Genomic DNA, 23148 nt, shown 5'->3' with positions numbered 1-23148 from the left:
CGACTCCTAAGCTGGGGGTAAGGTTGCAAATGGGTCAGGTGGACCCATGACTCGACCCGACCCGTCCCGGCAAGATCCGACCCGACCCATTTTAGAGGACTCGTGGGGCCGGGTCGGATTCTAAAATTGGACCCATTCTATTTTTTGGATCAGATCCGAGTTTACTAAATCTCGATCGATGATTTACCTAACGACCTGATCCGAACTTGGATTATCCATCTGGGCCTATAGGCCCATAGACTGCAGTAGCAGCCTATAGGGGAATCACTCATTGGTCACTTCGTTGCTCGCTCGATCGCCGCTTTAACTGCTTTAACTGGTTCTACTAGAAGAGCAATGTCAGACTCTTTGTTTATTTGGCATCCATATTGATTGGAATATTTTTTTCTCATCGAACAATGTAGGCTCTACTCGCATAACCTGCTCACCATAGGCCGAATCATTCCTGCTAAGGAACTATCTCATATCTTCAATGGACTACCTCAACCATATGCCTGTCCACTTCATGCTGGGAATTCGTTGGAGCAAACTCAAATGTCAAAGTAGCCATTTGCTCTTATTACTGAGATAGCAACTGAAATGCTTCTAGTTCCCCATGAATGCAGACCTCTCACCAATCTAGTTCCATTGCCATCCTCTATCTTTTCAGCTCTTCTGTCACTAGACATGAGGTACAAGATTTTATGTTCCTGATAATTAATCATATTCCAACACCCTAACTCAGAATCTTTACTTATAGGTCATCGACAGGCATTCATTCTTCCAATCTTTGGCAAATAGTAGGACCAAATCTATTGGCATGTTAAGCCAAAGTCTCTTCTGTTAATTCTATGCCTTCTCCAGAGGTTCCAACCGAGGTATAGAATGCTAAAAGTTTACTACAAGGCATCACCAAGATCACCATAGTTGAGCTTATTTCTCCAAAGAAGATGGTTAAGCTATCAAATGCTTTCGATGTTTTACAGCATTTGGCCTACCTTTCGATCGACAGGGCCTCCAAACTTCAAAAAAGACCGGCCAATCTTTCATAAATTCACCACTTCCCAGTATACGTAACGGAAGAAGCTGACAAGTTGGCATCACAAGTAGACCAATTGGAGCTCGAGGTTGCTTCCTTGGAAGAAGAGGAAGAAATACCTATCATGGATGCATATTAGACAATTAAGGATGAAATCCATGCCTGAAAGAATTGGAATGCATCACTAGTGTTGAATGAGGCCCACCAACAACTGAGAACTTTGGAGAATGATCAAATAAAGTTGAAATTAAAAGCCCTATACACAGCTCATAGACAGCTGGAGGACTGCAAGATGAAGCTCCCTAATCTCCTTATTAGGGTAGATGTGTCTAAGAAAATATCTGAGCAGCTTCAAGACAAGTTGAACAAGATCAAGGATATTATAAGAGACCTTTGAGTCTCTCATCTATTTTATCTTCATAGAATTGTGGTTGACATAAGTGAAAGTGATTCCTAGGTTCTTCGGTGTTTAGCATGCTGAATTTTTTTTTTTTTTTTTTTTGAAAACTATGGCTGAACCTGATTGGGTTGCCTACGTACCCCTTCACAAGGGGAATCAAGCCACACGTAGTTCTTTTAAAATTTCAAAAATACAGCGGAAAAATGAATCAAACAATTTAATTCATGCATGCTTACAAGATCAAATCTAGAAATCAGCACATTAAGAACACATAGGATTATGCCGGAATCGTTTAAACAATTATGCTAAAACTTTTATGCATGATTAACTATCAGATCTGAAACTTAAGAACTCTATTTCAATTAATCTCCGAATATCCATCGAATGGATTCTGGAGATATCTCCGTGAGGAGCCCCAAAAGAGAGTAAAACCTCGGAAAATCGGACCTAAACCTTGACACCATAATAAATGATTAATGCTAGATTAATACCTTTTATGATGGATGAAAGTTGTGAATCTGATTCTTGACTTCGCAGCCACGCACACGAATGGCCTCTACGAGAAGTACACGCGAAGTCCTGAAGGATCTTCTTCTGCAACAGTGCTAGCAGTTGCAGAACACTTGAAAGCTGAAATCTGCCCGTCGGGATTCAATCAACTCTTGATCAATCGTCTTGAAGCAGATGGAGATGAGGTTTGTAAGGAAAGTAGAGGACTCAGATCTGATCTTGAATCTTCTAGATATTCACCCTGAAAACCCTATCTAAAATGGAGAAGAAGAGGAAGAAGAGGCGGGTGAGGAAGAAGGCTGCAATGGATATGTTTTTGGTGCCCATGTTTGACCCCTTTTAATGGCCTCCGAATTTTCATTCAAAATTCAAAATTTATTTTCAGAAAACCTCTTTTAGTTGGCACATGCAAAGGAATAGGAACAACCCAAATCAGATCTCAACCAAATCTGATTTAAATTCAAATTTTAAACACATGTGCAAGAGGGAAGGAATTTGAAATCCATGCGGCAAGGTAAAACACTTCATAATTTCGAAATCACCTCTTGAAATTCGAATTTAATCCATTCAAAAACTCATACGCCACCTTGGCTGATGGTTTGAGTGATTAAAATCATTTAACACATTGCTTAATGTTTGAATTTAAATTCAAATAACAAACAATGTCGCCATGTGTCAAGCAATGGGTCCATGTGCCATGCAATAATTTTGGTTTATTTAAAATTCATGAAATCCAATTCCATGTCACCAATAATTGCCACATCATCTGAGCCTAATCCCCTTGGGTTGCACCTAATCAAATTTGGTCAAACCCGAATTAAAACAAAGCAATTTGGTTGAACCCAATCTAATGAGGTCAGACCCTGATTGAGCTCAAATTGAATCCAATTCAATTTTGGCTCATGCAAACTCAATCAAATTGAATTAATTACTTTGTGTTGGACCTAATCCAATTAGGTCAATCCCCAATTAAGAATAAATTAATTTAAAATTAATTTGATCAGCTTAAGTCCTTTTTGGTTCTAACCTAATCCAATCAGGTCAAAATCCTGATTGAGCCCAAACTTGAATCCAATTCAATTTGGCTCATCCTTAGCACAATTACTCAATCAAATTGAGTTTATTAGTAATTTAATTACTAATTAATCCTTCAATAATTACTTTAATTATTTTATAAGATAATTTGCCAATCAAATTGACCAAATTATCCCTGAATGATTCTTGATCATTCATCAGCTTTCTTGATCAATCAGGAATCATCTATGCGTGTGACCTTATAGGTTCGAACCTAAGCCGGTAATATAGGAACAATTTCCTACACTAATTGATGTGACCATCTAGCAATGGTACCCAACGTCCGAATAGGCCGAATATATGCGAAGCAAATATTCTGGAACCCTGAACTATGGTTACTGTATAATTCAATCCCTTTGACTCCTAATGCCAGGATGACTTAGAGCTCACTGTCAACCCTATAATTAGTACATCCATTATGTGATTAACTTTAGATATCCCGTGACTCCTCACTGGGATTACCCTGGCCAAGGTTTTGCTAAATTAATCACAAGACATTATCTCCTGTTTTCAGGAGGGGTCAATTCCATCTTGACTCACAACTGACTATGCAAGTACTTGACTGCACCCAGTGACCTTCCGTCACTGAATTAGAAATTCAGGTAGTCCGGTATCAAAGTACAGTGAGTTGCTTGCTAGTCACAGGTTGCGGTCTCAGGTCAGAGGGCCAAACTTATACCCATATCCACTCGGAACATCTCTCGACAGTAGAGCGTTCCGAAATTGGTCATGTTCAATAAAATGTACTCCTACACTTCACCTGTGTGGCATACCAGTGTCTCCACACTCCTTGGTTAAGAGGACAACCAACGTATATGTCACACAACGACCTAATCTCGATAATGCTGTCGTCCTAGTAACAACATATCATTTGGTCGCGAACAAGTTTAAGGACTCAAAGATAAATCCTCCTTTATCATAACATAAGTCCTAAGGACTTCATCATATAAGAGTTCATTTGAAGATGAAATGATGAATAATGCCAAATAACACTTTATTAATTTGTCAATTCATTTACAAAATTCAATCATCAATATGCTGACGATTGATATTTAGGATACAAATCCCAACAATAAGGTCTATCATTGGCATCAGGCACTTGGCCGAAAATTTTACGTAATTAGATTAAACCATTTTGGTTGATTGCCGATCATTATTACTGCATACTTTATTCAAAATCTCACTTTTGGACTAATCTTGGGGCCCCCATTCAAGTCCTCCAAGAATGCAAGTATGAAAATTTTTTTCAAGCCAAACAATGATTGATTTTCAAGCCAAACAAAACTTTTTCCAACAAAATCAACACAAGGTTGCCCCCGACATATGAATCTAACATCCCAAGAAGAGCATTGTCGTACCCCCTAGGATGGTTACCCTCTAGCCCTTGGAACAAAGGGCAGGCTATATCATAGGGTGATAGGTTTGCTGCTCCCCATCCTTTTCCACTAAGAAACGATCGACTCTTATAGTTGGAATCTATATCGGGATGATTCCACTAATATTTTTCCAGATAGCTATCCAGGGTGGCTAAAGCCTACCTTGGGCTTGAATGTCAATCTAATATTGATCCAAGTATCAATGATTGCATGTTCAGTCTGATCATCCAGTCATGCATCAACTTGCAAAGTAATCACTCCTTTACCTCGGTTTTTGGATCCCGAGGACTTACGAGGGTAGTATTCAGCCTTGCCCTTCTAGTGGGCCATGAAATTTTGAAGGTCAGACTTCTCAAGGATCTTAATACTTCCATAGTGTAGAGATATATGGATTGATTTATAGAGGTATGATCAGCCAAGTTCCTCATGGGATATACCAAAGCATGTTATGGTGCTTGTTACTTGCTCGAAATCAAGGAGACAAGCCTCTAGACCTACTTCACCATCAATGCTGAGGCTGCCTCATGCTGTTCCATAAATGGCCTTGAAATAGAGGCCACTAGCATGTAAAAGCTTCTACTAAATCCTACTAGCTCTCATCCATAGAACTTGAATTGCAAGATCCCAAGGAGCAAAGCTAGTCTAATTGCCAAGAAATTCAATTTCTTGTTGAGCTTAAGGGCCTTGTCAATTTGGCCTAGCATGGGAACTCTAAGGTTCTTCAATGGTATGACAAAGTGGACGTTTTGGCATTCATGACAATCGAGCATCATTTCTCTTTCGAGTGGTATCTTAGTATGTACTTGTACATTCCCACCACTTGTTCTAGAAAAGACATGGTGGCTAATCCTTTTTGTCATGTGGAAGGGCACGAGCATCTCTAGCTGGTCTTGCAATTGTGCAGGCATGCTACTAGTGTTTAAAACAAGAAAAAGATAAGGGTGGTAATATGTATCCTATTGCCTTAAGCTTTAAGAACTTTCACTACCAAGTACCACCTTCTTGAAAGAGAAGGATGTAGCTAGGTTACGAGTATAGACTAAGAACCACAAGCTATGGATAACTAAGATAAAGAAAGGTAAATAACACAAGTAAATAAAGGTAAATGTGAAGACAAATAATGATAAATGATAGGCGTTTGATTAGCTAAAAGGATCTTTTTGCAAGAATTATATTCTAGTATTTATACACTACATTAGATAACCATTCACTTCTTTTGCTGACAACTATCAAAACCCGATCCTCACTTCTTTTTGATGGTTTCAATATGTTTCCCAGCGAAGCAACCCAAGAGAGGGGTGCGAATTAGAACTTTCAAAAATTTTACAGATTATGTGCAGCAAAAAATTAGCTTTCAAAAATATAAATATACAAAGACAAGTATAAGCAACAAATAATAAAAAGAATAAAATGCACAAGATAAACAATTAGGGCACCACAAGCATAAGAAGTTTATAGTAGTTCGGTACCAAACCTAGCACCTACATCCACTCCACAAGCTTCCTCCTTGGAAATTTCAATCCACTAATTGTCCACAAATAATTACAAACATTGGATGCCACTAACTAAGAACCCTGCCTTGCCTAAGCTAGTCATTCATTTTTCTAGGTCTGAGCAAGATCAATTCACTTTGTTTCAAGGTTTGGATCAACCTTTCCTCAAGTTTCAATATACCTAAAACTTGTCACCCACAAATACAAAGAGATGAAATTTAAAAACAATAAGTATAATAAATACTCCTTAATTAACAGAAGTAAAACCAATAAAATCCTTTTTGGTTTGTTGGGCGAAGATCTCTTTGCTATGCACTTCAGATGGAAATCTATAATCAATACTCTTGAAGTGGTGGTTATGCTTATATTAAATGCTCTTCAATATATGAGGCTCTTTTTATTTCAATATGTTCAATCTCTTCACTTTTCTTTTAATTTTGTAAGCTCTTTTATAAAGTAAAGATGATGAAGAGTAGATTCTAGCTATTGAAGATCATTGGAGAGTGGTTGGAATACATTTAACATGATTTGTTCATGCTAAAAACTAGCCAAAGACTTGGCAAAAATCCTATTATTGAACCTTTAGATGATCCGTACTTTAGGTAGATTTCATTAATCAGATGTCAGTATAGCAACACTCAATATGACCAAGGCAAACCATCATGGTCTTAAAGGCATAATTGGACCAACCATCTTTGGGCTCTAGAATTATTTAGAGTTCTCATGACAATAATTTTCCTTTGGGGTTAAGCATGATTATATAGATGGTCTCATATATTCTATTTATGCTTGCATAATTATTATTAAACTCTGATGTTGTACTTAATTACTACTTATGCTTGTTAGATGGTTTGATTGAATTTTATGTTGCTTAATTAATTTTGATCATTGTTTATTTTCACCTAGGAGTTGGGTTGAAGTAAGTATGTCATTCACTTATTGCTTAAAATATATCAATCCATGTGTTTATTTTTTTCATACAAGTAATATGTGAGTAGTTTTTCACTCACATCCTTTTTTTGAAGATACTTTGAAAATGCCCATTCCTTTTCTAAAGATACTTTTGACGAGGCATTGAAAGAAATGATGAAAAAGGTAAAAAAACTCCATCAATTAGATTATGAAGCATATCCTTAGTAAAGACAAAATTTCTATACAAATGCCTTGCTTGAGGTTATCATATCTCGGTTTTTCAATAATAATATATTGAATTATGGTCCTTTTATGCTTCGACAAATAACTAATTCTCTATGGCTGTGCTACATGCAATTTTTCTTTAAATAGAGATCATGGCTTTGCTTCTCTTTTTGTTTCTCACCTTGGCTCTATGAACTTTGTCACTGTATTAAAAGTATAAAACCAACAATTATCATTTATCCAAGAGCATGTTATATTTAATTGTATTATTATATTCTTGCCCTGATGACTGTTGATTTTTTATTAACCGATACATGAGGATGTTTGAAATTTAATGAATTGTGAGAAAACAAATGTACCATGCACTATATGAAGGGATAACAAAAATCCCTGTACGTACAAGTTTGTTACTCTTTAGTGAAACGAAACGAGTGTTATTCGAGTATATGTATAATTTATCATAAATTCCATCTCTCAAGGCAATGTTAACTATTAAAATTATAAAGTTAAATAAAACATAGTTTGGGCATCCATTAGTACTATACTAGATACATAATAGTAAATATTTAAATATCCAATAATACTATATTAAATAGGTAGCTAACAATATTTCCATAAACAATAATTATTGTATTCAATTGATATAGTATCACTAATTACAAGTAACACGTTGTTTAGTTAATTAACGATTAATGTATTATGACAAATTTACTAGTTGAACCTAATTGTTTAATGATAACAAATTGATGACATTAGTTCTAACAAGACATGTATCTGCTTTGTTAGAGAATAAGATTAATCTTACAAATCGAAGGAAGTACAATTTGGTCACTATTTCATTCATGCTTTATTTATCAGTTATTTTGCACTAATAATAAATTTATATCGTAAATGTTATAAATTCTCCTACTAACTTTAAGATAACTGATCTCAAAATATCTCGAAAAAAGCTCGAAAAAATTACAAACCGGCAAAAAATTGTATCTTTGCAAATAATGTTGTAATTCAGCCGTTATTTCTGTGTTATAATAATTGTTATAACAGTTTTTTTTAGTAAGTTGGATATACCATACCGTTGTAGCATAACTATATCTAATAAAATCAGAAAAAAAAAAGTGATGAAGAGAGAGTGGAGTAGACTCGTAGTTGTCACAAAACCAGCCACTAGAGTGCTGCGTAATATACAAGACCCTCCAATCGGCTGCCTTATTCATTTTTTGTTAAGCATGAGTGACCTGGGAGGCCACACGGTCCCTCAACAAGTTACGAATGTTCTGCATCAACGGGTACTCATCGTCTGCCCTAGCGTGTCTCTAGATCCACCCAATCATAGTCATCGAGTCTCCTTTTAGTGAATTCGATCTATTACCAAGGTGAGACGCATATGGGTGATCCTCTTCCAAGCAACTCTGAGCTCGGCTCTAGAAATAGAAGTGTTATAAAAACGACTACCTCCGCTACAACCAATTTGGAGTTAGCATCTCTGATTACAAATCTAATAATTTTTCTTTCTCCTTCATCAGACAAACTATTATGGAAGTTCATCTCGAGAAAGCTTGAATGTGGGACTTGGTTTGCGGTCAAAAATTTGTGGTCCAAGGGCTGACTGGGTAAATAACAGTCGTTCTATTCTAAGCATTGTTACGGACGATAACGGTAACGGGGTAGCCGCCGTTAGGGGATAAAGCATTAATTTATAGACCGCCTGGGCGTCCGAAGGCACGCGCCGCAAAAGAAGGCAACCTAGGGTTTCTAAGGATGTCGAAATCTCCTGCGAAGAAAACGAGATTCCTCTATCGTTTCTAGATCCAGAAAATAACGATCCGTTTCAAAACCGTGGGAGGAGAAGCATAATGAGGAGGAGTTAGATCGGCTCAGTTCTCTCCTACGCGTCAGGTTTGGATATTCTTTTTCCGCCAAGATGAGTTATTTTTTATGATTCTCTGCCAGATCTGTTTATTCCATCATATGTAACTATTTTTATGATTTGAAATATGAAATCAGTGCTATCTTTTTAACAAATTTTATTGGATACCGAAGTGGTGTAAGAACGGATGCCAAAAGTTCGACATCATGACTGTTGACTGTTATGGTTTACTACGCAAAATTTGGAGAGAAAAGGTGGCGAATGGGCTTTCTATCGTCTCTCTCCCAACACCAGCATAACCCATGTATAATGATCAAAAGTTGATATTAATCCAGACTACCATTATGCCAATGCTTTTCGAAGATTAGGCTTGGTTTTGGAGAGTTTTTGATGAAATAAATAAGGCTTAATAATAACATCATTTCGTATGGTAGCTTTTGATGTAAATTTCTAATAGTTTCTTGGAAATAGCCAAACTGCTTCTTGCTGAAAGTAAAGAATTAACTCATATCGAGTTACAAATTAAGAATCTATGTTGGTTTATAAATAATCTTGATCTTTTCACAAATCATTACAAATGGAAGAAGTTGATTGATTGTTATTGCTAATTGAATTATGAGACAAAATAATAATTTGATATTTGTGAACGCCTATTTTCTGAAGTGGTGCATGGTTTGGACAGTTTTATTCTCTATGAACCTGCAGAAAGTAGTCAAAACTTAGACTAAGTTCTAGTTGCCTAGAAATTCTTTGGATAGGTCTATATGGATCAGATCATACAAAAAGACACCCAATTTGCAGTTCTAGTCGTCTAGGTTTCAATTAATTGATTTTGAGGAATCAATGGATTGGTATGTCCTCGACATCTATGTTTTGAGTTCTTATCACATTCTCATAAATTAGTTGCTGCTTTTGTACCTTCTAAAGCATGGGATTCCAAAACTACTGTAGAAGTCATGGATACTCGGAACCAATATTCTTATATCCATGGAAAATGAAAGTCATTTTAATTGAGCCCTTGTCATTAGCCTTTTGCTCTAACACCTTCATGCACATGAAGTTCTTGCACTACTATGAAAATTCAATAACGGAGTTTTATCTTGTATTTATTGTCAAACATCCTTGTGGCATTTCAGTATTAGAAGGTGAAAAAATTGTTACATCTAGTGCTTATATTCATCTTAGGTCCCATTTGTGATGGGCAACATAAACTATATAAAGGATACTTAAGATTTTGTTGTATTTGTATAGCACTTTTAAAAAACCTTAGTCATCCTTCTTACTTGCTTTTTTGATTCGTAATTTGACAGTTTGTAAATTTGCTCATTGTGTTAGTTTACCTGAAATTTGAGCGTAGTTCATAGGGAATATTGCTTCCTTTTTAGATTAATACATCATGTACTAAAGTAGGCCCTTAAATAAGCATGGAAACATATAGATTTTTTTCTTATTCTTTCTAAAATTTTACATAGTTATTTCATAATTTTAACTTATCTTTATCTAACTTTATGAATTCTACTTATCTTCATCCATACCATATACGAAATTGAAAATCTTGAAATCATGGAATGTTCTTTCTTGATTTAATCTATCATTTTTTTATACCGAGAAATCCTCCCACTTATCTTCATTGATTATCTCGCTCATTCTCTGTATGCTATCACATGCATATGCTGTCTTTACTCCTTTCCCTATCAAATTGGACCCCTCTCGCAAAGCTTCCAAATAGATGTGGACTCTATATCTTGCTTTACACAGATGAGATTCTTTGATTCAATTCCCAAGCTAATCGGACTCTCTCTCTCTGAGTCTCTTGTTCGACTTAAAATGTATGTGGTCTTCCAACCTCCTTTTCTTTCCCTCAAACATGCATTACAAACGTCTGATTGCTAGTATTTTTAAAATACTTGCATTAGAACCTGCATATGCACTTGCGTAATATATATGCACTATGAGGTACCTTGACCTCTTGCATGGATTATTTTGGAGAGAAAATAGTTCATCTGCCGCTCTTGTCAAGTCCTAACTTGGTCATTTAAAGAGTTGTTTGATAATAAGTCTTGTATTCAAGCTTGAAGTTTTACATGCATGCAATTAATGCTGCACCTGCTATATTTTGTCCTGTTATGAACTCAAATTTATGAAATGCATGCATTGATGGATGATGATTATGACCAATGGTTTTGACAAACTAATAATGTAATAACAACATTTGGATTGATTTAGGTTGGGTCTGTGGAAAGATAAATTTATATAAGGCACGCATTCATTGTAAATGATATGCAATTAGTGGATGCGGCAAACTAGATGCTCAAAGACCAAAATTTCTTTTTGTATAGATAATCATTTGATGTCTTAGATAAAACAAATAACTGAAATATATGCAATGTGCAGGATCAGCTAACATAGATTGAAAATATCACGATACTCATCCCATTTCCACTTTATTCAGTGGATATCAGATAGGGGTATGGTGTCAATTTGATGCCAAAATTTGTATTCATACTTATTATAAATGGACATATTTGTTCAATATGGATGTGGATATGAATAGGATGCTAGGCATATCCTTGTTTAAAGAAATCTAAATATGAAATGGTTATTAGTGAAGAAACTTCAAGGAACTAAAGAGCCTTATTCACTGCTTCATTAGCATTTTAGTGTTAAATTAGCCTGTGATGAAAAGCTCTATGCAAATAAAATCTGGAGAAAAAAAATACACTCATGGAATCGATGTGGCCTTGAAGGTTAATACCATCTTCGTATGTAGGTAACTATGACATGAGAAATCTATGTAATCAACTCAGCAACATTTAAGAAACAAACTCAGTAATCTTTATGAAATGAAACTCGATGGTTTAAAACTGAACCAAGGCATGGTGTCATGGATGATTAGTAATGGATGTAAATCATGATGTGTAGCTGATTGCTGAAAAAGACAAAAGATATTGTTTAAATAGTAGGGTTAAAATATAGAATGATGTGCAGTGCAAGACTTGTTTTGGGATTAATGCATGATAGTTGATTGCTTTTGCATGTCACGCCAAAACCGTGCCCACATCATTTGTGCATGTATCTCAAAGTCCTCACATCACATCTAGCTCCAGTGGAAACAATATTTGTACTGCGAATGGAGGTAAAAGAGTCAAATGAAGGTCTTGGAGCTTGCGCGTGGAACTTAGCTGCTAGAACTAGAAGTAGGTGCAAGCATGGGGAAGTGGACTTTTTGGGGCACATTGGTTATTGCTAAAAAAATCCTTTTGCAACTTTTAAACCAGAAAAGTACTTCCTAGAAAAATAAATTTTTGGTAATAATACTTAGAAATGCTTCTATAAATAGAAAAGCCAAAAAAGCATTGTAAAGTGAAGCTAGAAAATCTAGATTTCGGCGTTTTCTTTTGCAAGAAGAATGTTTTAAAAGGAAATAGGGGCACCAAACATTCCTCATTAACACTTTTAGTAAGGAATCGCTTAGGAATCTAGTGCACTTTTGAGATTTTGAGAAAAATCTGAAGTAGATGATTTATCCTAGTAGAAGATTTTGATTACTAAGGTAGTGCAGCTGGCAGAAGTTTGGAAGAGACAAGAATAAGATTTGGATTATCTCATTTTATTTTATAACTAGTATGTGGGAGGTGTGATGCTTGTGTATGTGTTTTCTTAAAAAGTTATAAAGGTGATAAATAATTAATATTAGGACAAAAGTTTGAACCCTTGATTTAATGGTTCACAGCCGTATATTCTAAGCTATTGTAGCATGAGAGATGGATTGTTGGAAAACAGACAAGTTGGGAGGCACAAATATGCAAAAAGCTATTTTTGGAACAGAAAATTGGGGGTGCACGAATGGAGCCTCTAGAGAAGGGGCACCAAGGAGTTTTGTTTGAATAATAGAATAGGAGTATTTAATTTTTAAAGGTTTATATGTAGTCGGATATCCAGATTTAGATCTAGAAAAAAACACTTAAATCTGGATATATATTTGGATTGAGGTATATTCTGTGATCTATCTTACCTACTTTCAGCCCTAATTTAGGACAAAAAATGATGTACTACTAGTGACTAAGTAAGACAGTCTTATAATTTTTCTTTCGTACCATATACTATTTGTGGAACTTTAATATGCAAATTTTTTTTAGATGTATGCATTGTTAGGTTACTGGCACATTCATTCTAAGGTGAGACGCAAAAACAACCATTGTCTTTCAATAATGTTGATTACATAATTGCGGGATGTAAAATCTTAAAATCCATTATTTTATTTAAACATGAGAGGGCAAACCTTGGCGTAATGGTAAGGTGACTGCATTGCAACCGAGGTTTCATATATTTGAACTATAGAAACAACCTCCCAGGGCTTTGTACGTATGACCCTTCCTAAGCACTGTAGCTATAGAAGCCTCCTGCACTGCCTCTTCATTTTATTTAAACATGATGCAATACAATTCGGGTTTTGCAATCTGTGTAGGGATGAATCACACTTTAGAGAGATTAAATTTACATATGGGACAAGCCTTCATTGAAGAAAATTAGAGAAGAAGGATTTGAGCATTTATTATCTTCTGATGAAACCATTTTCAGTCTCCATTTTAGAAACCAAAACTAGTATAGAAATACTCCTTGGAGGCCAGGACTTGCTCATAACTTTGTGAGTAGTACTAGACATAGATAATAAATGAAAGAAGAGCAAACAATGGAGATGTCTGGTTGGCAAGGAGCTATGACCCTTTATCTTTCCCTTTTGTGTTCTTTTTTCTTTGTTTTGCCTTCTTTCCATCTCTCTCTTTTTTCTCCTCCTCCTTTCCTTTTTTATCTATTAGGCACCTAAAATTTGTAGGCTTCTTAATTTAGTGCTAGTCTTTCCCTAGTTGACATGAATAAGTCGGGGGCTTCCTACAACTTAGAATAAACACTTAATCCACATGGTGGCACCGTAAAATAGACCCAAGCCTTGTTATCGATCCATCAAACAACCTAAATCTTAGAGTTAATCCTTTCAAAACATAAAATGACCGTAAGAGGTCTGGATGAAATATTGACTCCCAAAGACAAAAGAACAAATGTAACAGAAATAGAAACCTCTAAAAGTAAAATTGCATCGATTGAAACTTAAACTAAGGATGAATTCATGAATAGAATGTACGAGTAGATTTCAGTGAAACTAAGGATGAATTCATGAGTGCAATGTACAAGTAGATTTTAGTGGATCATGAAAGCTAATGGGAAGACTAGATCAATGGCATTATTCTAGCTTGGGATCTCTATGTTTATCAAGAAAGCATCCTCTGATAAGATCCGAAAAACTTAGTTTTGGTTTTGGTCCTGATTTGATTTATAGTTTCCACTTTGGCAGTTTTCATGGTTTGAGACTTTCAGGTATGCTAACAGTAGATTTGGTTGAGAATTGTAGAAAATCCAACTCATGTCAATTAAAATTACAAAGCTGGAGTAAAGAAATCCAAATCCTGTGAACCAAAATTATTAAAGCTGCCTTGGTAGTGCAAAAATTGTCATTTGGCTGGAGTACGTACTAGCGTGATATTTGGTTGTTTGGTTGACAAATTCCAGCAATATTATTTTTATATGCCAGGATTGATGACCAACATGCCTATTTATTATGCATTTAATTGCAAGATATATGTCATGCTCATATATGTGCATGGTTGGTACTGTCTTTTATTTGAAAATTAGAAGTATGATCTGTTGGGGAAATATGTTATGCTTGTTTTACTGATTTTAACTTTTCTTATAAATAGTAGCCTGATGTAGTAGGAAGAAGTTTTTGTACTACAGAATCTACAAATATCACCTTTTTGCCCAAGATTTTCTTCTAAAGGAGATTGAGTTGTCAGGGGAAAACTCTTGCTTGAGAGCCTTGATTTTTCATTATTTTTTTTATATAGTTTGACCTTCCTTTTCTGTAAAATAACAATTACCGAGACGTGTCGTATAAAACTGATGTTTGGGCATTAATTGCCAGAAGGCATTGTGAACCATAACTTTCCCCTTTTTGCAGCAGCATACTAATGGGAAATGTTGTGGTTCATGGTGCTTCTAGGTTATTTCGCTTACATACTGCTATATATATTATATCGTATTGAATATGTGCATGTTACTAAAAACTTGTTAATAATAGTGATCATTTAATTTAGGAAAATCGAGAACATTGAATCTCCAATTTTTTCCATAAAATGGCTGGTAGTTACCACAATTGCTTTGTTTTAAACTAAATGTCAGTTTTGTATGGCAAAGAATTATTGATAGACTATTATAAGTTTATTTATTACCTTAATTCTCACACAATGCCACTGTGGAAAGCTTCTGGAAGAACCTTTTCATGTTATTATGCCATATTGATACTATGCGTTATGGTATTAATTTCTTTTTGATAATGGAGTCCGATGGAGAGGTTTTTAAAAATCATTGCTGTAGTTTTGGGTCTTCTTTCATGTCTTCTTCTGATGACTTATCTTTCTTTCGTTCTAACTATATTTCCTCTATTCTATTTTTAGGGTACACATTAAAACATTATGCACGAGGAATACTTGGAATCTTGCGGTCTTGTTGCAAATGTCGATCAAAATTCTAGGGCTAAGATATGGAGAGGTAGACCCCCAGATTTTATTGGTGGCACCCTTCAATCGGATGCATATTTAAAGCTCAGAGTCCGATCCCTATGCACCAATTTTTCAAGTAGCAAGGTTTGGCAATTAGCATAGAACTTATTTTCCTTCTACTATATCTTAAGAATTTGAAAAAGGATTTTATTGCTAGCTTTGCATGTTTGAAATCTAGTAGTCAAATTCATAAGCCATGGATAACAATCCACCGGAATAAAGTGGGTTACTATTTGATGTTTATAATTTAAAAATTGTTATAATACATACATACATCTATATATATATATATATATACATACATCTATATATATATATATACATACATCTATATATATATATATACATACATCTATATATATATATATACATACATCTATATATATATATATATATACATACATCTATATATATATATATACATACATCTATATATATATACATACATCTATATATATATATACATACAACTATATATATGTACATACATATATATGTACATACATCTATATATGTACATACATCTATATATATACATACATACATACATCTATATATATACATACATCTATATACATACATCTATATATATACATACATCTATATACATACATCTATATACATACATACATCTATATACATACATCTATATACATACATCTATATACATACATCTATATACATACATCTATATACATACATCTATATACATACATCTAGATACATACATCTATATACATACATCTAGATACATACATCTATATATATACATACATACATCTATATATATACATACATACATCTATATATATACATACATACATCTATATATACATACATCTATATATATATATATATATATATATATATATATATATATATACATACATCTATATATATATATATATATATACATACATCTATATATATATATATATACGTATCTATACACTTACATGCATGCATACATCTATAGATATATATATACATATATATATATATACATATACACACATATATACATATATATATATATATATATATATATATATATATATATATATATATATATACATACACACATATATACATATACATATATACACATATATACATACATATGTATCTAGTTAGGTTTCTAATTTTTGGGTTTGGGTTCTAAATTCAATACCAAGCCAGTAAGGCTTTAATTATGATTTTGAGACCTAAACCCAATCCAATATTGGTGCATTTTTTAAGACCCAAATCCTATATCTCATGTTGGTTTCGGATCAAGTTAGCATGTTCTTGGTCTCCATCAACACTCTTACTCATATTCTTTTGGTCCAATTTATTTTTTGTTGTGTCAAAGTTCATTTTGTTTCATGTAATGATATGTTTCAATAATTTCAAGAATAATTAGAATTTGATCATGCCCATAAATTACCCTTCTGAAAATATGATATATTTAAACCTATTTTGAGGAGGTAATTTATTTCTTTTCTTCTCTGCCATACATAAAGCGTGTATGAACCATGCCTATTCTTAATGGATGGAGAACATTTTAATATGCTAATACATCAGTTACTCTTAATGCCCATTTTGTGGCATTAAATGCATTTTCATCCAAATCTGTTGATGAATGAATTCTTATGATTGTTGTGTCTGCTATCGTAATAGAAGTCCCTTTTCTAACAGAATTTGCAGATTGTCAAGCATTCCAAAGTCTTGGCTGTGCCCCTTTTATGTCATGTAAAGGAGGGATTTAGGGAGAGGTCAATGGGACATGATCACAGACCCAGTTATTGTTGGGAAGGTTTCTGGAGTCGTTCTGTTGTGCAGATGCTTACTTGATGCATCCAACTTGTCAAAGCGCATGAGACTAATGTTTGTGGTGTGCATTGCAGGTTGGTCATGATCATTTTGTGTATGAAATTATTGTAGCCTTGAAGTCCCTAAAATATGTAATCAAGTCGCTTGAGCCTTTTTTTTTTATATACATCCATGCTTGACAGTCATATTAAAGCACTTAAAGCTTTCACTGAGGTCCTATTTGCCATTGATTTTATTTCTTGTCTTTTATTTTCTATTTTTAAAAGTCACTTTCATTATTTCTGAAAAAAATAAAATTCATGTCTTTAAAACCACCGTCATCAACACCCTCTCTATAATGACTGCCACTGTCGCTGCTACACCTTACCTGTCTTCACCGCCATCTCTGCCACATCACGGCACCTCCACCACCACTATTATCTCTGTCATAATCACTACTATCAACATCTGCACCACACCATCGGTGACATGGTTGTCACCTACCACACATTGGTGCCCTTACCACCACCTTTGTTGCTGCCAATGCCACCATCACTGCTTCGTCTCTATCATAACAACACCACCATAATCGCCGCCTCCACTTCACATCCATTATACCAACCACCAACACCATCGCTACCTTTAAAATATAATTAATTATATCAAACATATTTATATTTTTAAAATTTGCAAAATAAAAGAAACATAATATTTATTTTTCTATTCTTGAATATTGAAAAGGAAAGTGATGCCAAATGGCACCTAAGTTTTTCTCTTTTTTTAAAAAATATGAATTTGATAAACAATACATATCTTATTGGCCGTTTTCATATATTACAGGTGTGAAGAATTTGTTGAGTTTAGATTTGGTCCGTACTCTTTTATATTGTTTATCAGATGCATTTTTGTTATTATCAAGTATAAATACAACTATATGAATTGGAATTGTGTTTTATATGACTTATGCAGTTATCAGCATGTATCTTAGTGCTTGTGTGGCAAGGAATACCACATCGGATGCTTAAAAGTACAGCATGGATGATTCAAAGGTGACCACATTTACGTTCTATTCCCTCTTTACAATGTTCAATTCATCAAAATCATGGAAAATTATATAATACAGTCAGTTCCTACCACCACGGAATTGCTAAAATGTAACTAGTTCTTTAGCACTAATTGTGATAGTAAGCTGTACTGCTTTAAAAGAGTACATCCTTACCTAGCAGAGTTTCTTTCTCATCTAGTTTTAGATGTTATAAAGAATAAGACCGAAGGAAAATGTTCGTACATGGATGCAAATGCTAAATAAGATGGAAAGGTGTACCGAGTGAAACTTCTTCTGCTGGTACTGCATTAATACTTTCCACAGTAGACTCTGATTTTCATTAAGTGCTTATTGGTTTAAGGAACCATAATTGATCAACAGTTGCCAATTTTTGCTGCATTTGTTTATTAGAATAGAAGTACATAATGTTTTTATGGGCCTAACTATTTAATTGCTATTACTCTGGACCTGAATTTCATAGTAGAATATATTAGGAGTCACCAAATTGAATTGTTATCATATAATAAATGTAGTAGGAAAATTAGTCCTGGGAAAGTAACAAGCATCCAATAAAAAATTTATATTCTAGATATCTTGAGTGAGATGACCTGTATTGACCTATATATAAAAAATATATTCACTAGATTTTGCTGTGTATTTGTTCATTGACATAAGCTTGATTTTGGTCTTATGCATCTGTTTTGGTGCCCTCATCTGGGTACTCGAATACTCACTTTCCATCCTTGACTGGTATGGAAGTCAGATTGGTTGCTTTTCTTCATTGGGATGGGTAATGGTAACATATACAGATTAAAATGTTAATCGAGTGCTTCTACTTTATGTGATTTACATTTCTAAAAAATTTTAGGTTCAGTCTACCGTGTTTGAATGGTTACTAGCTTATAGGTAGACTTCTATAGAAGTGCTCTGATCAGTTATTGGCCTAAAAGACTTTGTATGGTTCACTTGCATTTATAAACGATTTTTAGAAGGATTCATGAACGAAACAGGGGTCCGACCGCGGCCTCCGCCACCCGTACCAGCGCCGGCCTCTACTGGCCTCCTTCCCTCTCTCCGCCTTCTCTCTTTTCCTCTCCATTCTTCCTCTTCCCCGTCTCCTCTACTGTATAGGTACGGGCCCGATGCGGGTCCATACCAACTTGTCCCGCTAGGCAACCGGTATGGTGCCCGGTACTGGTTCCGCCGATGTTGATTTGTACATTTACTTCTTTTCAATGCATGCTACTACTGGAAGCTTTTAAAAGTAGTTCGTTAAGGATATCCTCGGGTTTATCCAAGCATCTCATGTTACTCTTCTTTGTATCACTGCTTAGTATTATAGTACTCATTCTGCCTGAATAAAAATAATAAAAAGGTTACCTAAAATCTATTCTGTATTTTGAGAGAGAGAGTTCTGAATCAGCTTTTATATCATGCTTTGATGATACACTTCTACTGGACAGTAATAGTCTTAATTTTTTCTCTCACGTTTATGCTTGGGATTTATGTACAGGAGTCGTTTAAGATTATGCATATTTAGCTTTTTCTTATTTTGTGACTAAAATTATTGCTACTTGACTTTTCAGGATTCAAATTATAAAAGTATGTTGTGAATATCATTGAAAATTCGAGAGATGCGAAGGCAATCTTATTGCTGGCTCTTCATCAAACAACAGCAGTTCAGAGATCAAGCATTCCATCCTCACTAATCTCCATATGAAAAGTTATAATCTCGTCAAGCATTTTGCAGCAGATCAATACTCAAATAGGTGTTCTATTCTTCATACCAATGATCGGCTCCACCTGATCATTGGTTTTGCTCCCGGCCAAATTCACGTGATATGACCAGGTTGTTGTTGGTCACTCTAACAGAAGACCTTCAATGGTCATTGCTGGAATGAGCGTCAAGTATCTTCTTGAATCAAGCATGAAAGAAAATGAACTCCAACTGAAACGAGAACTGACATCATTTGCCGAGAGAGAGCTACAATTAACTTTTCCACAGAATTCTCTTTAGGTAACTTTAGATGATCCTGCTGTTAGCTGCTGACTGTGCTCTTGGTTCAGCGTTAATGTTTGTTCTTGTTGCGCAAATCAAGAACATAAACAACGATACTTCTCCCACGTAATGTTGAATTGGTATTTTTTTTTTCCTGTACTTCTCTGATGTAATGTTGTGCAAAGCAAAATGTATATAGTTTTTTCCTAAAATTAGCAGCTCGTCATTTAATCCATGTTTCCTATTTGTTTAGACAGATAGGTAGAGATAGAGAGAGGAAGCCACATTCTTCATAGAGCAATTTAATCACAAACTGCACCTTCTTAGCAAAGAAATTCTATTCTCTTCATATCTTCTGCAACATAGGAAGGTAGAGAGGCCGAGAGAGAGAGAGAGAGAGAGAGAGACGCAGCCACATTCTGCGTAGAGCAACTTAATCCAAAATGCCCCCTTCTTCAAAGAAATTGTGTGCTCTTCGCATCTTCAGCATAACGGTTGCAGTAGTGCAGCTTCTTCCTTTGACCTCTTCGCCTAAAATTTCGGAGCTCTACTGGCCTCTGAAACCCAAAAGCTTCTGACAAGCGAGGGCATGAAATAAAAATATGACAAAGTCTCAGCCTGTGAGTCACAAATAAAAATGGGCATCGGGCCGGACCGGACCACAGATCAAACGGGCCGTGTCTGGCACAGTCCGTTTAACCTAAAGGCTAAGCCCGGTACGGCCCTAGGCCCTTGGGGTGGCGGATGTTTTGTGGCTTTTTACCCATTTTACTCCTTCCAACAGCCATAAAACGGCTAATTTGAGGGGTATTTTGAAAAAAAAATTGTAACGGGCCGTGCTGTGCTTGGCCCACGAATCGTGCCAGCCCAGGCCCTTATGGGCCGTGCCGGGCTTGGCCCGCGGGCCGGAAATCCTTAACCCAGCTTGGCCCTCTTTTATGAGCCATGCCTAGCACGGCTCGTTACTGTAGCAAGCCAGCCGTGTCTGGCACGGCCCGCTTCGTGCCGGGCCGTGTCGAGCCATGGGCGGCTCGGCCCAATGCCCACCTCTAGTCACAAAACATACGGAAAGGATTGCTTATTCATTTTAATTTCTCTGAAGAAGAATTTTTCTGGTTGGAATCTTGTCTTGGATTACCAACCAGCAGAGGGCCTTCATTTTCAATGGAGTGCTACATTTTTAATCCTGCACAAGAATGAGACTCGTGCTTCCTCAACAGTCAATCTGTAGCAATCTAGAGCCTCACCAGAAAGTATTTTTTGGGTTCTTCAACAGTCAATCTTGCACAAGATCTCTGTAACGAATAATCAATATGGGACTAAACAAACGCTCGCATAGGTCCTCACATACTTTTCCTATTTAAGATCTGAGTATCTAAGATTTATCTAGCAAATAACCGATGTGGAACTAAACATGCTGGGTCCTCACACAATTACTAGAGTTGAGTTCACTAAATATAGTATCCAAGTTGCTAGTATTTTTAGCCAAACAGATAACCTCATGCTTCTGGTACTTAAGCCAATGGAACAACTTCTGCCTCCTCTCCATAAAGAAATGCAGGCGGGCCAAAAGGTAACAATCTCGGGCACAAAAGCTGTATTTTTCTTTTTTCTTATTTAGGTCGTAACTTCACTGTTAGCTATAATATCACCTGAAAATATTAGTAACTTTGTTTCAAACACTCGAGTTGGGAAAAAAGATTTAAAGTATATTTGTACAAAAAATTGTTTCACTTTCTATTCTTGTAAATGACCTTCCTTTGGGAGTTCAGATGATCAAGGGACTTCATCTGAAGGAGCACAAACTCCATGTATCATTAAATAGTTGCTCTTGTTCTTCAGGATTTATAATTAGTGTACAAACTGCTGTATACATAGTATAGCTTCTCTTGGCATCATTGAGCTTGATACAGACATAGGTGATGGGCTCCTCTTGGAGGTCGACTTCCCTTAAACAAGTGAGAGGCTCCATAAATGAGACACACATTGATCCCGAGGGAGAAGAAGACTAAGAAATGGTGGACTTCTGTGAGGATTTCACGATAGACAATGTATTTTGAAATTAACCAGTTATCATACATATATCTTGATTGAAATCTGAAATAATGTTGAATTTGATTTATCTAGATTGAGCCATAAATAACTTGAATAATAATTGTGCCAAGTAAAGAAAAAGATGGAAGTCAATGAAAAACCATACTTATAATCAGAAGAAAACACAAACAGCATGAAAGCATCATTTGCTTTGCTTTCCTGTAACACCAATCTACCTTCAGGGTTAAGACCCTAAAATACTCATAAACTAGGCAGGATTCCTCGTTCCCATATAAAAAAAGCCCATTACCCGGTTAACAAACTCTTTTCATCTTTACTTGGTTACTAAAAAGCTCAAGGAGAGGCTATGGGAAATGACCTTTTCCTGAAAGGCAAATCCCCGTATAGAAGCCAAGCGGCAGGATGATCCTCATTACAGGCAATGAGAGAGAGCCTTTATATGGACTAGAGAATCCCATAGGATGAATTATGGTTTTTCTCATACAAATGAACATTAATAAACCTTTCACGACCTCACCTGCACATGATTCAGTTCTCCCATTCAAGCCGTTCTTCCTTGCACAACGCTAATTCATGGAGGGCAGCGTGCGCAGGGATACATGATTAAACCATCTATTTTACCCATCCAACCAATGTCTTTCCCTCATTCATTAGTAGCGAAAAAAATAGACACTAGAAAGTTGAGCGGCATTTCCATTTTGCTGTTTTTGTCTAAAACAATTTCTTTTTCCCATCTACTCAAATAACTCTGTAATTTTAATGGAAA

General features: G+C 35.4%; 1 long non-coding RNA gene across 2 annotated transcripts; it reads left to right on the top strand.

The window, feature by feature from the left end:
• The first annotated feature begins 8714 nt into the window (after positions 1 to 8714).
• Positions 8715 to 20539, top strand: LOC120107155 (uncharacterized). 2 transcript variants are annotated; one of them, XR_005509082.2, is made up of 5 exons: positions 8715 to 8904; positions 15388 to 15576; positions 17170 to 17378; positions 18253 to 18332; positions 19915 to 20539. It is a non-coding gene; the product is annotated as an uncharacterized LOC120107155 (long non-coding RNA). The 2 variants fall into 2 exon arrangements; XR_015976103.1 differs by having other exon boundaries at positions 8734 to 10704.
• The last annotated feature ends 2609 nt before the right edge of the window (positions 20540 to 23148 follow it).

Source organism: Phoenix dactylifera, chromosome 3 (assembly GCF_051530095.1).
Source record: "Phoenix dactylifera cultivar Ajwa chromosome 3, Ajwa_hap1_PhDact_Kaust_v1.1, whole genome shotgun sequence".
In the NCBI taxonomy this organism is placed as follows: Eukaryota; Viridiplantae; Streptophyta; class Magnoliopsida; order Arecales; family Arecaceae; genus Phoenix; species Phoenix dactylifera.
The sequence above is the reverse complement of the archived record's forward strand: the minus strand, read 5'-3'. Positions and strand labels throughout refer to the sequence as shown.